The sequence below is a fragment of the Mustela erminea genome, chromosome 18, assembly GCF_009829155.1.
Source record: "Mustela erminea isolate mMusErm1 chromosome 18, mMusErm1.Pri, whole genome shotgun sequence".
Classification (NCBI taxonomy): domain Eukaryota; kingdom Metazoa; phylum Chordata; class Mammalia; order Carnivora; family Mustelidae; genus Mustela; species Mustela erminea.
This window is the reverse complement of record NC_045631.1, coordinates 11,936,991-11,951,125: the sequence shown is the minus strand read 5'-3', so window position 1 is coordinate 11,951,125 and position 14,135 is coordinate 11,936,991. Positions and strand designations below refer to the sequence as shown.

At 41.7% G+C, this 14,135-nt stretch overlaps 1 protein-coding gene across 3 annotated transcripts in view; it reads left to right on the top strand.

Annotated features, from left to right (window-relative positions):
* The window catches only part of DHRS7B (dehydrogenase/reductase 7B), a 58,987-nt gene that overhangs the window by 20,984 nt on the left and 23,868 nt on the right, over nucleotides 1–14,135 (top strand). The window contains exon 1 of one of the 3 annotated variants that reach the window (XM_032320661.1): nucleotides 10,831–10,851. The exons of 1 other annotated variant lie outside the window; for it this stretch is intronic. The gene's annotated coding sequence lies outside the window, so the exon portion shown is untranslated. Of the gene's footprint in view, nucleotides 1–10,830; nucleotides 10,852–10,877; nucleotides 11,115–14,135 lie in introns of those variants that run through there. One more of the 3 variants, XM_032320660.1, reaches the window with a different exon arrangement.

Below are 14,135 nucleotides of genomic sequence, written 5' to 3'. Positions count from 1 at the left end.
CTTTCAAGAACTACTGAGGGATCCTCTAGGCCAAAAGGAAATGACTCCAGACTGTAAGTTGTTTCTGCAGGTAGAAGTAAAGAGCCCTGCAAATGATTAACTTGTGGGTAGCTATAATAGACTGTAAATATGTTTTCTCTTAATTTTTGTAAAAGTTATAAGATTGTATTAAAGCAGTAATCATTATTAACACTGTTGGGTCGATAAGATGTTTAGATGTAATCTGTGTGATAATAAATTCAGGAAGGCAATAGCCAGAATGGGGTGTAGGATGTGAAGATTGTATAGGGCTGCTGTTTGACTATGGGAGTGGCCGAAGTAGTGTGGAGGAGTGGTCACAGAACTAAGGCACAGGAAGGGGCACCCATTTGTAGGTAAAATCTCCAAGAATTCTGGTGACAGGAAATGTGCTGGAGAGAGTTAACAGCGACTAGCTAAAAATCTTTTGTAAGTAATGCTGGGGTGTGGGGGATGGTGGTGGCCAAGAGAAAGGCAGGTGATTATAAGGAGGGGCAGTGTCTGACATAGTCTGACAAGGAAGAGGCACAGTTTCAGGGAGAGAGGGTGTTGTAGGGAGAAAGTTTTAGGGCAGTTTTACGGAGAAAGGGAGGAATAGTGAGGAGCAAAGATGGCCCCACTGTACCTTCGAGCGAGTTTGTGAGGGGTATGGGGGAGAAGACAGCCACCACTGCAGAGGTCTGCAGGGGAGTCTGTCCTCAGGAGGAGCCAGACATTGTTGGAACAGGATGGTGAAGGGGCTGTCCAGAGTAGAAGATGTGAGTTAGGATGCAAGTGATTTCAATGATGACTGACCAAGAGGACCATGGGTTAATATGGGGAAGGGTGGGAGGTGGGGTCGGAAAAGGGAATGCACAGAAGGGTTTGGAAGCCTGGGGATGTCTCAAGAGACCTAGACTTCCTCTGGTGACTGATGTAAACATCTATAAAAATTATGATGAGATTGGTTCCAGTGGTTCCAGGCATATGGGGGAGGCAGGGTTGGTTATTGCGGTGGGGGTGGGGGTGGAGGGCCTTGCTGGGAGCCTCTTCTGGGCTTCTGTTGATGGAATCTAGAAAAAAGGCAGTTACCCCAACCCTGTGAATGGAGGTTGGCAGATAGCCCTTGTTACCCTCACAGTGGCACATCTCTCTGTTGGTAGACAATTAAGGAGATCGTCAGGGGCTTCTAACGTTAATATCTATTAAAATCATCGGAGGAGGGCATCAAGAGTCCAGATTCCCACCCAAGTCCACCTTTTCTGGTATTACTGATGTCAAAGGTCTTTACTGGGTGGGGCCCTGGAGCTGGATTTCAACAGGTGCTTCCAATGTAGATAGGGATTAGGAGAGGATGAGTAATGTAGCTTGGAGCAAGCTGCTTTGGAAAATACAGCAGGAGGGGGAAGTCTGGAAAAGTCTGGTGATTTACTCTGTAGTCACCTGGTCTCCAGTCCCAGGAAAGGTCCAAATCAAGACCCCACCTGCCATGCTGCCCCAGATAGATGGCACTGTAACTTAACATTGGTTAGTTTGTCCCCTATTGTGTGCTACTTGGGGTATTTCTTAGCTAATTTTATTTTGCAAAGTTGGTACTTCCAGTGTAGCTAATTGTTCACTTTAGCAAAGTTGAGAGTGAAGTAGAAGTTATGGAAATGCTCAAAGATACACAAAACTAGAAGAGTACAGTGAACTCCCATATACCCTGTACCCAACCTCAACAACCATCAACATTTTGCCGTGGAAGGAAAGAGACAAATCTTTCATTTCTTGGCTCCTAAAATTGGCTTTAATATTTATTTCCTTTTACTTCATTCTGTGGCTAAGCTTGTTAACTTTAATATCACCAGGGGAAAAAAAAGAAAGCTTCATTATGTAACAGTGTATATTTTAATGCAGTTTAAAAGGTAGCCCTTATACTGTTACACGCTCAGAGCAAATACAGTGAATGTATAAAAGATGTTTTCAACTGCAGGTGTTTTTTTCTTTTAATATATATTCTGGAATTTGCCAAATATATATATTTAAAGCCTGAAGAGGCTCAGAGAGAAGAGGAAAAATATGTGTGGGGAAGAGTGGGAAATCAAGGAGTGGTTGAAATAAAGTTTATTGACTCACTACCATGGGCCTGTCCTGAGGAGACATAGCTATGTCTCAGGGAGCAGTTTGCTAGGATGCTGAAAATAAAGTGATCAGGCACTCACTAGGCTATTTTTAAATGAAAGCTTAGAAGTTGGCTATGGAAAACCCCTCTCAGGTTATTATGCTGTTTTTCTCCTTTTGCCCTTTCAGTTTGTGAAATTCCTTTCTTTATGTTTTCTAGCATAAAAGTCAGTGCACTACAAGTTTTAAGTAGAAGCATTGTAAAAACTGCTTCAGAGTAAAGGGCATTTCCTAGTCAAATTTCACAATAATGCTTTTCAGTTCTAAAAATAACTTGGAATTCAGGATGAAGCATCATCCAGAATGAATTACAGTAAGGGAGATTGTCTAAGATAGAAGTGGACAGGGATAGATGATTTATCTAAATCCATGAGGAAACTAAGACAGTCATTTCTTAGAATTAAAGATAATCTGATTTCAACCACGAGCCTACTTGAAATTGGGCAGCATTTAGTGTTTAATCCTTTGTGGATGACATCCTTATTTTTTTCTTTTTTATTGTGATAAAATACAATAAAGTTTACCATCTTTATTTAAAGATTTTATTTATTTATTTATTTTTAAGATTTTATTTATTTCTCTGACAGAGTGCGAAAGAGAGGGAGTGAGAGAGGGAGAAGCAGGCTTCCCATGGAGCAGGGAGCCCAATGAGGGGCTTGATCCTAGGAACCCAGGATCCTGATCTGAGCTGAAGGCAGACGCTTAACGACTGAGCCACACAGGCACCCCAATTACTGTAGCTTTTTAGTTAAGTTTCAAAATCGGGAAATAGGAGTCTTCCAGTTTTGTTCTTTTCAAGATTGTTTTGACTCTTTGGAGACATTTGACATTTGACATTCTCTATGAATTTTAGGATGAGTTTTTCTGTTTTTACAGAATGTCTCTGGGATTTTGATAGGGATTGCATTCCTCTGTAGAGCACTTTGGGTATTATTGACATTTTGTAATATTTAGTGTTCCACTCCATGAATTTGGGATGTGTTTCCATTTACTTCTATCTTATTTCATTTCCTTCAGGACTATTTCGTAGTTGTCATTTTACAAGTCTTTACCTCCTTGGTTAAGTTAATAAGTATTTAATTTTTTCAGCTATATTGTAAGGGGAGTTGTTTTTGTAATTTCCTTCTCAGATTAGTCATTGTACATAGAAATACCAACTGATTTTGTATGTGAACTTTGTATTTTACTACTTTGCTGTATTTATTTATTCTCACACCTTTTTGTATAGTCTTTAGGGTTTCCTATGTATAAGATCATATCATCTACAAGTGGAGATAATTTTACTTCCTCCTTTCCAATTTAGATGCCTTTTATTTCTTGCCTCATTCCAGTACTTTGTGGTGAAGTGGGTATCCATCCATGCTTTGTTCTTGATCCTAGAGGAAAAGCTTTCATAGTCTTTTACCATTGCATATGATGTTCACTGTGGGGTTTTCATATATAGTGTTTATTAATATGAGGTAGTTTTCTTCTGTTCCTGTTTTGTTGAGTGTATTTATCATGAAAGTGTGTTAGATTTTGTCAGGTGCTTTTTGTTGTGTCAGTTGAAATGGTCATGTGGCATATTACATTGATCAATTTTCATATGTTGAATCATTCTTACATCTCAGGGATATATCCCATTTGATCATGATGTGTAAATTTTTTTAATATGCTGCTGAGTTCAGTTTGTTAATATTTTGTTGAGGATTTTTGCATCAGTTTTCAAAGGGGATGCTGGGCTGTAGTTTTCTTTTTTTCTTTGTAGTGTTTTTTTTCTAGGTATCAGGGTAGTATTGATCTCATTGAATGAGTTAGGAAGTATTCTCTTTAATTTTTTAGGAAAGTTTAAGAAGGAGTGATAATAGTTCTCCTTTAAATGTTTGGTTGGATTCACCAGTAAAGCTATTTGATTTGAGACTTTTTTCGTTTTCTTTTTCTTTTCTTGGAGAGTGAGGGCATATGCAAGCAGCAGGGAAGAGTGAAGGGAGAGAGAGAGAATCTTGAGCAGGCCCCACACTGAACGTGTAACCTGACATGGGGCTCAATTTCATGACCCTGAGATCATGAGCCAAAATCAAAAGTTGTATGCTTAACTGACTGAGCCACCCAAGCGCCCCCAGGATTTTTCTTTGTTGACTTTTTTTTTTAATTATTATAGATTCAGTCTCTTTAATAGTTATTGGCCTATTCAGATGTTTTGTTTCTTAGTGATTAAGTTTTGGTAGGTTTTGGATTTTAAGAATGTGTCCATGTCATCTAGGTTATCTAGTTTGTTGGTGTATAATGTTCATAAGTACTCTCGTTGTCCTTTTTATTTCTGTAAAATCAGTAGTAATGTCCTCACTCTCTTTTCTGATCTTAGTAATTTGAGTCTTTTCTTTTTCTTTCTTTTTTAGTCCATTTACCTAAAGGTTTATCAATTTTGTTGACCTTTTGAAAGCATAACTTTTGGTTTCATTGATTTCTTTTTTTTTTTTTTAAGATTTTATTTATTTATTTGACAGACAGAGATCACAAGTAGGCAGAGAGGCAGGCAGAGAGAGAGGAGGAAGCAGGCTCCCCGCTGAGCAGAGAGCCCGATGTGGGACTCGATCCCAGGACCCTGGAATCATGACCTGAGCCGAAGGCAGAGGCTTTAACCCACTGAGCCACCCAGGCGCCCCGGTTTCATTGATTTCTATTTTCTATTCTGTTTCTTTTATCTCTGCTCTAATCCTTTATTTTTATTTATGGTTTTTTTTTTTATTTATTTGACAGGCAGAGATCACAAGTAGGCAGAGAGCCAGGCAGAGAGAGAGGAGGAAGCAGGATTCCTGCTGAGCAGAGAGCCCGATGCGGGGCTCGATCCCAGGACCCTGGGATCGTGACCTGAGCTGAAGGCAGAGGCTTTAACCCACTGAGCCACCTAGGCGCCCCATATATTTTATTTATTTGCCAGAGAGAGAGAGAGCATGCACAAGTGGAGGGAGCAGCAGGTAGAGGGAGAAGCAGGCTCCCTGTCAATCAAGGAGCCTGATGTGGGACTTGATCCCAGTACCCTGGGATCATGATCTGAGCTAAAGGCAGGTGTTTAACCATCTGAGCCACCCAGACATCCTTGTGTTCTAATCTTTGTTATTTCCTTTCTTCTACTAGCTTTGTCTTTAGTTCTTTTCCTAGTTTTGTTTTGTTTTAAATTGTGGAGTTAGGTCATTGAGATCTTTCTTGTTTTATAATGTACATATTTATAGCTATGAATTTCCTCCTTAGCACTCTTTTTGTTGTATACCGTAAGTTTGGTATATTTTTGTTTTTGTTTATCTCTTAAGTATTTTCTGTTATCTCTTGTTACTGATTTTCAGCTTTACCCTGTTGTGGTCACAGAAGATAGTTTAGGGGTCCCTGTGTGGCTCAGTGGGTTAGGCCTCTGTCTTCAGCTCAGGTCATGATCTCGGGGTCCTGGGATCGAGCCCTGCATCAGGCTTTTGCTCAGCAGGGAGCCTGCTTCCCCCAGTCCCTCTGTCTGCTTCTCCTCCTATTTATGGTCTCTCTCTGTCAAATAAATAAAATCTTTTTTTAAAAAGATACTTTTTATGATATCTTTTTTTAAAAGATTTTATTTATTTATTTGCTAGAGAGAGAGAGATTTCACAAGTGGGGAGTGGGAGAGGGAGAAGGACTTGATCCCAGGACGCTGGGATAATGACCTGAGCTGAAGGCAGACACTTAATCAACTAAGCCATCCAGGTGCCCTGATATCTGTCTTTTAAATATTGAGACTAATTTGAGAATTTGTGGCCTAACATATGTATGTCCTGGAAATTGTCCCATGTGTACTTGAGAACAATGTATATGCTGTAATTGTTGGATAGTGTTTTATATGCCTGTTAGACCTAGTTGGTTTATTGTGTTAAGGCCTTTATTTCCTTATTTTGATTGTTCTTTCCATCATTATGAGTGGGATATTGAAGTCCCCAACTACTCTTTTATTTATTTTTTAGATTTTATTTATTTATTTGACACAGAGAGAGAACACAATCAGGCAGAGTGGCAGACAGAGGGAGAGGGAGGAGGGCCTCGATCCCAGGACCCCTGGATCATGACCTGAGCTGAAGGCAAATGCGCAACTGACTGAGCCACCCAGGAGCTTTCCAAGTACTCTTATAGGACTGTTTTACCTTCATATACCTTCAAAGGTTTTACTTCATATATTTAAAGTCCATTTTTATATGACACTAGTGTAGCTACCCCTACTCTCTTAATGTTTGCATGGAGTATCTTTTTCTGTCCTTTCACTTTCAACCTCTTTGTGTCTGTAGATCTCAAGTTAGTCTCTTGTAGGTAGCATATAGTTGAATCATGTGATTTTATCTGTTCTGCCTAATTTGTCCTTTGCAGAGTCTAATCCATCTACATGTAAAGTAATTACAGGTAAGGAAGGACTTACTTCTACAGTTGCACTGTTTGTTCTCTGCTTTTCCCCCCTCATTTCCTTTATTATTGTCTTCTTTTATATTTAGTGGGTTTTTTTTTTTTTTTGCAGTGAAATGTTTTGATTCTTTTTTCATCTCATTTTGTGTTTGTTCTATAGTTATTTTCTTTGTGGCTGCCATCAGGATTATGTGTAACACCCTAATGTTGTAACATTGGAATTTGACTTTATACCAGCTCAACTTCAATAACAAGCAAAAATTCTCCTTTTACAGCTCTCTCTCCATCCCTTTTGTTGTTGATGTCACAAAATTATATCTTTATATATTGTGTGCCCCAAAGACTAAAGTAGTAATAATTTTAAATGCATTAGCCTCCTAAATTATATAGGAAATGGGGCGCCTGGGTGGCTTAGTTGGTTAAGCATCTGCCTCCGGATCAGATTGAGCCCCATGTTGGGCTCCCTGCTCAGTGGGGAGCCTGCTGCTCCCCCTGCCCCTCCCACCTCACTTGTGTGCTCATGTTTCAAATAAATAAATAAAATTTAAAAAATTTTTGTTGGAAACAAGATTTGGAGTTACAGACCAAAGTTTTAATAATATTAGCTTTTAAACTAAAAATTGTTTTTAAAAAATGTATGAGTCGGGGCACCTGGGTGGCTCAGTGGGTTGGGCCTCTGCCTTTGGCTTGGGTCATGATCTCAGGATCCTGGGATTGAGCCCCGTGTTGGGTTCTGTGCTCAGCAGAGAGCCTGCTCCCCCCTGCCTCTCTGCCTGCTTGTGATCTCTCTCTCTCTGTCAATAAATAAATAAATAAATAAATAAATAAATAAATAAAATAATGTATTACTCTTTTAAATCATGTCGAAAACAGAAAGTGGAGTTATGAACTATCATAATTATTCTAATATTTATATTTTTGCATGTATTTACCTTTACTGAAATCTTTATTTCTCCACATGGTTTTGAAGTGCTGTCTAGTGTCTTTTCATTTCACCTTGTAGGACTCCTGTGACAATTCTTGTAGAGCAGATGTAGTGATAAACTATCTCAGCTTTTGTTTATCTGGGAATGGCTTAATTTTTCCCTCACTTTTGAAGGACGACTTTGCCAGATGCAGGATTTTTGGTTGACAGTTTTTTCTTTTAGCACTTTGAATATATTGCCCACTGCCTTCTGTGTGATGAGAAATGTGTTGATCATCTTATTGAGGATCTCTTGTTTGTGACAAATTACTGTTCTAGCTTTCAAGGTTCTCTGTCTTTGCCTTTAGAAAGTTTGATTATACTATGTCTTGGTATGGTCTCTTTGAGTTCATGTTACCTGGAGTTCTTTGAGTTTTTGGGGTGTTTATAGTCATGTCTTTCAGCAAAGGTGGGAAGAGTTCAGCCACTAATTCTTCAATATTCTCTCTGCCCCTCTCTCTCCTGTTTTTGAAGCTTCTACAATATATATGCTGGTCAGTTTGATGTGTCTTGTTGGTCCCTTAATATTCTGCTCACTTTCATACAGTCTTTCCCCCTCATTTCTTAGATTTAATACTTTCCATTGCCCTGTCTTCAAGTTTGCTGATTCTATCAGCTTTGTACTCACATCTGCCTTTGAATTGCCCTAATGAATTTGTTATTTCTGTCATTCTTTTCAAGTCCAGTGTTTTCTTTTGCTCTCTTTTTAGGTTTTCTGCCTCATTATTGATATTTCCATTCTTTTTACACATTATTTGCTCGATTTTCTCTAGGTCTTTCTTTAGTTCTTTGAGCAGCTTGAGATAGTTTTAATATCTTCACCAGGTTAATCTATAGTCTTTCACTGGGACAGTTTCTTTGAATGGGCCATAGTTCCCTATTTCTTTGTATGCCTTTTGAATTTTTTGTTGAAAACTGGACATTTTAATCTAATAATTTGGTAACTCTGGACTCAGATTTTCTCCAGTCCCTACTGTTTGCTCTTTTTTTTATAAATAATTAATTGGCACATTTATTTTTGTGGGCTGTCTTTGTGCCTAGGATCAGTCTGATCTATGAACCTAAGGTCTTCCAGGTCTTTTCAGAGCATGTGCCTTTTCCTGGACATTCATGGTCATTTTCTAATTTTCCTCATGTATTCAATTGCTTTTGAATGTCCTACTCTTCAATTACTGACTCCTAAAAAGAGGAAAGGAGGAAAATGAAGGGAGGATAAATTGCTGCTGGCCCTGTAAATTCCCTGGCAGCCCCCTCATCCCGAGGTGGAGAGGCTTGTTACTATGGAGGGAGGTGCAGCCACACTGGCTGTCCACCTCTGTCTGCACCTCTCTGATTGGAAGCAGCAACCCACATTCAGGCACAAATCCCTGATATTTAGAGGACAGGGTCTTTTTTGCCTATCCTCATTCAAGTTGCTCCAGAACCTGGTGCACAGCTGCCAGCCCTGCTCCTGGGGTGGAGGTTGTGTAGGTGCTACTGTGTTTGCAGCTGAAATTGACTGAAATTAACCACAGCTTGCCAGCTAGGCCTTAGCAGGGAACTTGCAAGCCTTCAGTAGACTCCAGAGTTCTAAAATACATGGTTCCACTTGACAGATTCTGCTGGTACAGTCATTGAATAGGTGGGGAGATGGATTCCTAGTGCTTCCCATTCCACCATTGTCTTAGAATGCTTTTAGTGTACATTTTATTTGCTTATGTTTTTACTGTTTGTCTTTCCCATTGATATGTCATCTCCAAGAGGATAACAATTTACTTTCCGTTTGCTCATTGTACCACAGAGCCTGGAAAAATGGACATACAGTAGGTGCTCAGTAAATGTTTGTGGAATGAATTTATACTATAGCAGATATAGTGATAATTGTGCCCAAGTTTTAGTACAGTATTGTTGACTGTATTTTCTTCTTCTTTCTGAAGCTGATACCCATGCACAGTTCCTAGTAGATACTCAGGCGTGGGCCTTACCAGGTCCTTTTAAACACACTGAATTCTTGGAGTACGTAGGTGGCGCAGTTGGTTAAGTGTCTGACTCTTGGTATCAACTCGGATTGTGATCTCAGGGTGGTGAGATCGAGCCCCACTTTAGGCTCTGTGCTCAGTGTGGAGTCTGCTTGGGATTCTCTCCCTCTTTCTCTGTCCCTCCTGCTCATGCTTTCTGTCTCTCTCTCTATATAGAATAAATAAATCTTAAAAAAATTATAAACACACCAGATTCCTGACTTTATATTTACATGGGCACCTTGTCTGTTATATTCACTATTATTTGTAATTTCGTAAGGTGATAATCTAAAACTCGGGAGTCAGAAACAAGCAGCTTCTCTGGGCCAGGTTGTGTGTTGTGTGACCAGCATAGTGGTTTGAATTGTTTTGACTTTGAATTAAAGCTTCAGGCGAGGCTTGTCCTTTAGACAGGCCACCACTATGTGGTTTTACAATGATTGTTTCTTTTATTATCACAACTCTAATAATTTAATTTTTGTGTTTCTTTGTTTATTGTCAGTCTTCTCATCTAGGCTATGAAGTCCATGAGGTCAGAAACCATGTCTACTTCATTCATCGCCCTACATCCCAGGCTTAGCTGAATCTGGTACTAGATGGTACTTGCTATATGAGGTTTGGGTATAAAGTCATACATTTGCTCTTTCTACCAAATGTACTTAAACATGACTACCCTTAATGCCACCTGCCTGGCTGCCATGTTGAGTTCCTGCCCCAGCTCCTCTGTGGGGGACTGCCTTTCCTCCATGAGTTTAGGAGGCAGGAGCATGTTTGTGTAGGATGTTAACATGTACAAGGTGTTTCCTATGTGTCTTCTTATTGGAATAATCATCCGCATTTTGAAATTAGGATACGTACTTACAGATGACGAATACGTTTGCCCATGTTGTACAGCAAGTACATGACATGGTGGACTTGAATCCAGCCCCCTGAGTGCCACCTTGGTGTTTTTCTGTTTGACTCCTACAGTGGGTGTACTGTCTGGTTTCTGTCAGGACCTCTTGTGTGTTTTCTAGGAAGGAGGGTGAGATCACCCCTGCATCCTCCAGTGATACTTAATTCATTTTATAAAGCACGTTAGACACCAAAATTGGTTTTCTGTGGCAGGGTGCTAGGTAGACATCATGAGCGCTGTCTTTAGAAGCAGATCTAAGGCTCTGGCTGTGGGGCCCCGCTCCTGTGTAGAGAGCCTGCACGGCAGGGTCTGGAGCTGTGCTGGCACCTCTCTTTGCACCCTCCCTGGCTGGTGCTCTGGCAGTGTGTGCTCAGCGTCTCACTGGAGAGCGGGGCTTGCTTCCGCGTGGTTCCTCTTCCCAGGAATGGACACTCAGGAGCCAGGTCTGAAATCGTCTCGGGCCTTCCTTTTGGTGTATCTTTACTGCTGCCAGCCTGCATTCCTTTAAACTGGGGGCCCTGAGGTTGGCATCCCAAAATACACCCTCCAGGCCACTTGTCGCTGGCTTGTTCCGGCGCTCCAGGGAGGGCTTGCTGACCTGAAGGTGTCTTCTGGCCTTTAGTCTTAGTCACTCTGCCCCAGGTCAAGGGACCAGAGAAGACGCTGGCACTGGGACCCGCCACTGGCAAAGTAGCTGGCATCTGAGGTAGGACATTGTTCTTTCTTTCCAGTCAGAGACGGCCTTAGCTGCTGCTTCTCATACGCTTGAGACCAAAGAAGAGCAGCTTCATTCTGCTTTTACTTTCTGAAAATAGATGAGTATATTTTCAGATATGGGTCATAGCATGACCCATAGCTTATGTCACCTTTAACAGACTAGCTGTTTAATGCTGGTCGTCAGTTAGGAAATTCAAGAGTGGTGTAGGTTTGTGAGAATGGAATCCTAACTGCTTTGGGTGATACTAAGCCACTCTGTGCTGCATGATTTCAGCGACCTACCTCCCAGTTGGAACTCCTCTCTGCCCTTTAGCCTGATTTTCTTGTGCATAACATGACAGATTATTTCATGACTCATCCTTCTTTCGGACCTGAAATCATTTTTATTCTTTAAATGTGGAGGGCTTTCAGATACCCTCTGTTGATTTTTGGGTGTGGCTATTAATAGTTTAATTACTGTGTGTGGTTCTGAGTAGCTTCCCAATAACCTGGTTTTTTTTTTTTCTTTTTAAAGATTTATTTATTTGACCGAGAGAGCTCACAAGTAGGCAGAGAGGCAGGCAGAGACAGGAAGGGAAGCAGGCTCCCTGCTGAGCAGAGAGCCCAGTGCGGGACTCGATCCCAGGACCCTGGGATTGTGACCTGAGCTGAAGGCAGAGGCTTTAACCCACTGAGCCACCAAGGCACCCCCCAACAACCTGTTTTTATGGATGGTTCCGTTTACTTTATTTTTTATAACTGGTTGAGAGAAGAAAGGAATCTTAGGAACAGATTCCATCTGTGAAATGCAGTATAAAATTTTGGCTAAAGGATGAGGAATGAAATAACATTAAAGTGACATTTCTGCTCAGAGTTGAGTTCTTGGAGAGAGTCTTGTTTCCAGTTTGAGGTTCCAGAAGCCCCTTTGAAGAGCTTCTCAGCGGAATAAGGGAACAGCTGAATTTCAAAGTCACAGTGACAACCGTGAACTTTCTGGCTGTCCAGGCCTAAGTAACACTCACCCATGAAAGGACTTTTCTACCATTTACTGTCTTTTAACTTAGGTCTAGAGCTCTGTAGTCTGTGGGATATGAAAATACAAGCAGATGAGCTTAGTGTGTGAATGCCCGAACTGTCTAACTTCTTCCCGCCAGCTGATGTGCCTTATTAGCGTAAGGTCTGCTTCAGGTCACTTCCCTGTCAATTAAGAGAGTAGACAGGATTGTGAGCGCCTCCTTTTCTGTTAGGCCGTGCACTCGCACTTCTGGACCTCGTGTGATCTGTGGTTTCTGTTTGAGGGGGGCTATCTCACCTTCTTCCTTTTCTGACCTCACTCTCTCTCTGAGACTTGTCCTACTTTCTGCTGTAGCTTACAGTGATGCTGGGCTGTCCCTTTTATGTATGAGCTGATCTCCAAGTGCTGGAAATCGTGGGATAGATTCTTTTTCCCACTCCCTTTTTATATCATCAGTCTTGCCTTCCCAGTTCTATCTGAAACTAGCAGTTAAGCATTTTGGTATAAAATGCAAAATATGTAAACATATTAAAGTTCTTCTATGCCAGCTTCAAAGAAAACTGACCCCCTCTAACCTTGTTTTACATAGGAGTTGTATTTCCTACTCTGGAAATGGGTCCAGTCAGGACACAGTTCCTTCCTTCCACTTAGAAGCTGTGCCTCTGCTTGGAGAATGCCCCCGGACACCACAGCAAGGCGGGAGGGCCGAGTTACCTCCGTGTCTTGCTCTCTTGGCCATCCTCACTGCCAATGGTGAAACACGGAGGAGCTGGCCCAGCCAGCATTCAGAGACCAGAGAGTCCTGGCGGTCCGGGGCCCTGGCAGTATGGCCCTGTGCACTGCAGAGTGGAGTGAGGGGGAAGGTCTTTAAGAATTTTGAGAAACTCCCAGAAAGTTGGGATTTGTCTGTATGACCAGCTTCACCTGGTCAGGAAAGTGACCTGAATACGTACCTGCCCTGATACTGAGTGTAATGCTCTCAAATAAATGGCTTGCTCTGGAATGTCTTTTCCCACCATCATCCTCCTGAGTTAGCTGGGCACAATTGGTGCTGATTTCTAATTTATTTTGCATTCTGATTCTGTTAAATGACTTGTCAGACTGAATGCAGATGTGCACTCTCCCCACAGAAGCCGGCCCGTGGGCCGAGGATGGATCCCATTAACCTGTTGCCATATTTGCCTCAGGCAAAGTGGTCCCCAGGGCCAGGAGACCAAGGCTGGCATGCGATGTTGTGTCAGGTGCTCAAGGAATCCCAGAAGTATACAAGACGGTGTGTAGTTCTCTCTCTTTTCTTCGTGTCCTGGATTGCTGGCTTGGGTTGTAAAAAGGTGCATGGAAATGCAGCTTGTTGGCAGCTATTGTTGTCTTCACAGGGTGGGGGCAACCTCCGGTTTGTTTTCATCCTGCTTCTCCCTGGGTGTGAAAAAAAGGGGAGCAAGGGACACTTGGGCACTTGTCTGCTCTCACTTGGCTGTACTGGCCTCAGTGCCTGTTAGGGTGGCCACATTTTTGATATGCACCTCGGCATATGGGATCCTGACTTCTTCTGATAAAGTCGGGGTTTCTTTTTTCCTATATGTTAATGTCATTAAACCAAAGGGTTTATGAAGATATAAAATTTAAACTCCAGCAAGCTCTATGTTTAATGACTTTCCTTCATTTTGAAGAAACCAGTTTTCATAAACTGGGGACTCTTCCAGACAGCCTTGGAAATCTGACTGCCGTGAAACTAAGTCCTGGCCTAGGAGCTTTCAGTTAGTTCTGGGTCATGATGATGCCAATGGCAACTGCATTTACTGAGCACTTACACTTCTCTAGGGACTTGCACACATTTCCACGTATTAATTCAGCTGACCTCATAACAGACCTGTGAGGTGGACACTCAGATACCCTCATTTTACAGATGGGGAGATTGACGCCTGGAGTGGGGAGGTCCTTTATCCAGGCTGGTAAGTAAGTGGCTGAGCCAGGATGTGAATCCAGCCAGGCTGGCTCGAGGGGTCATCCTTGTAA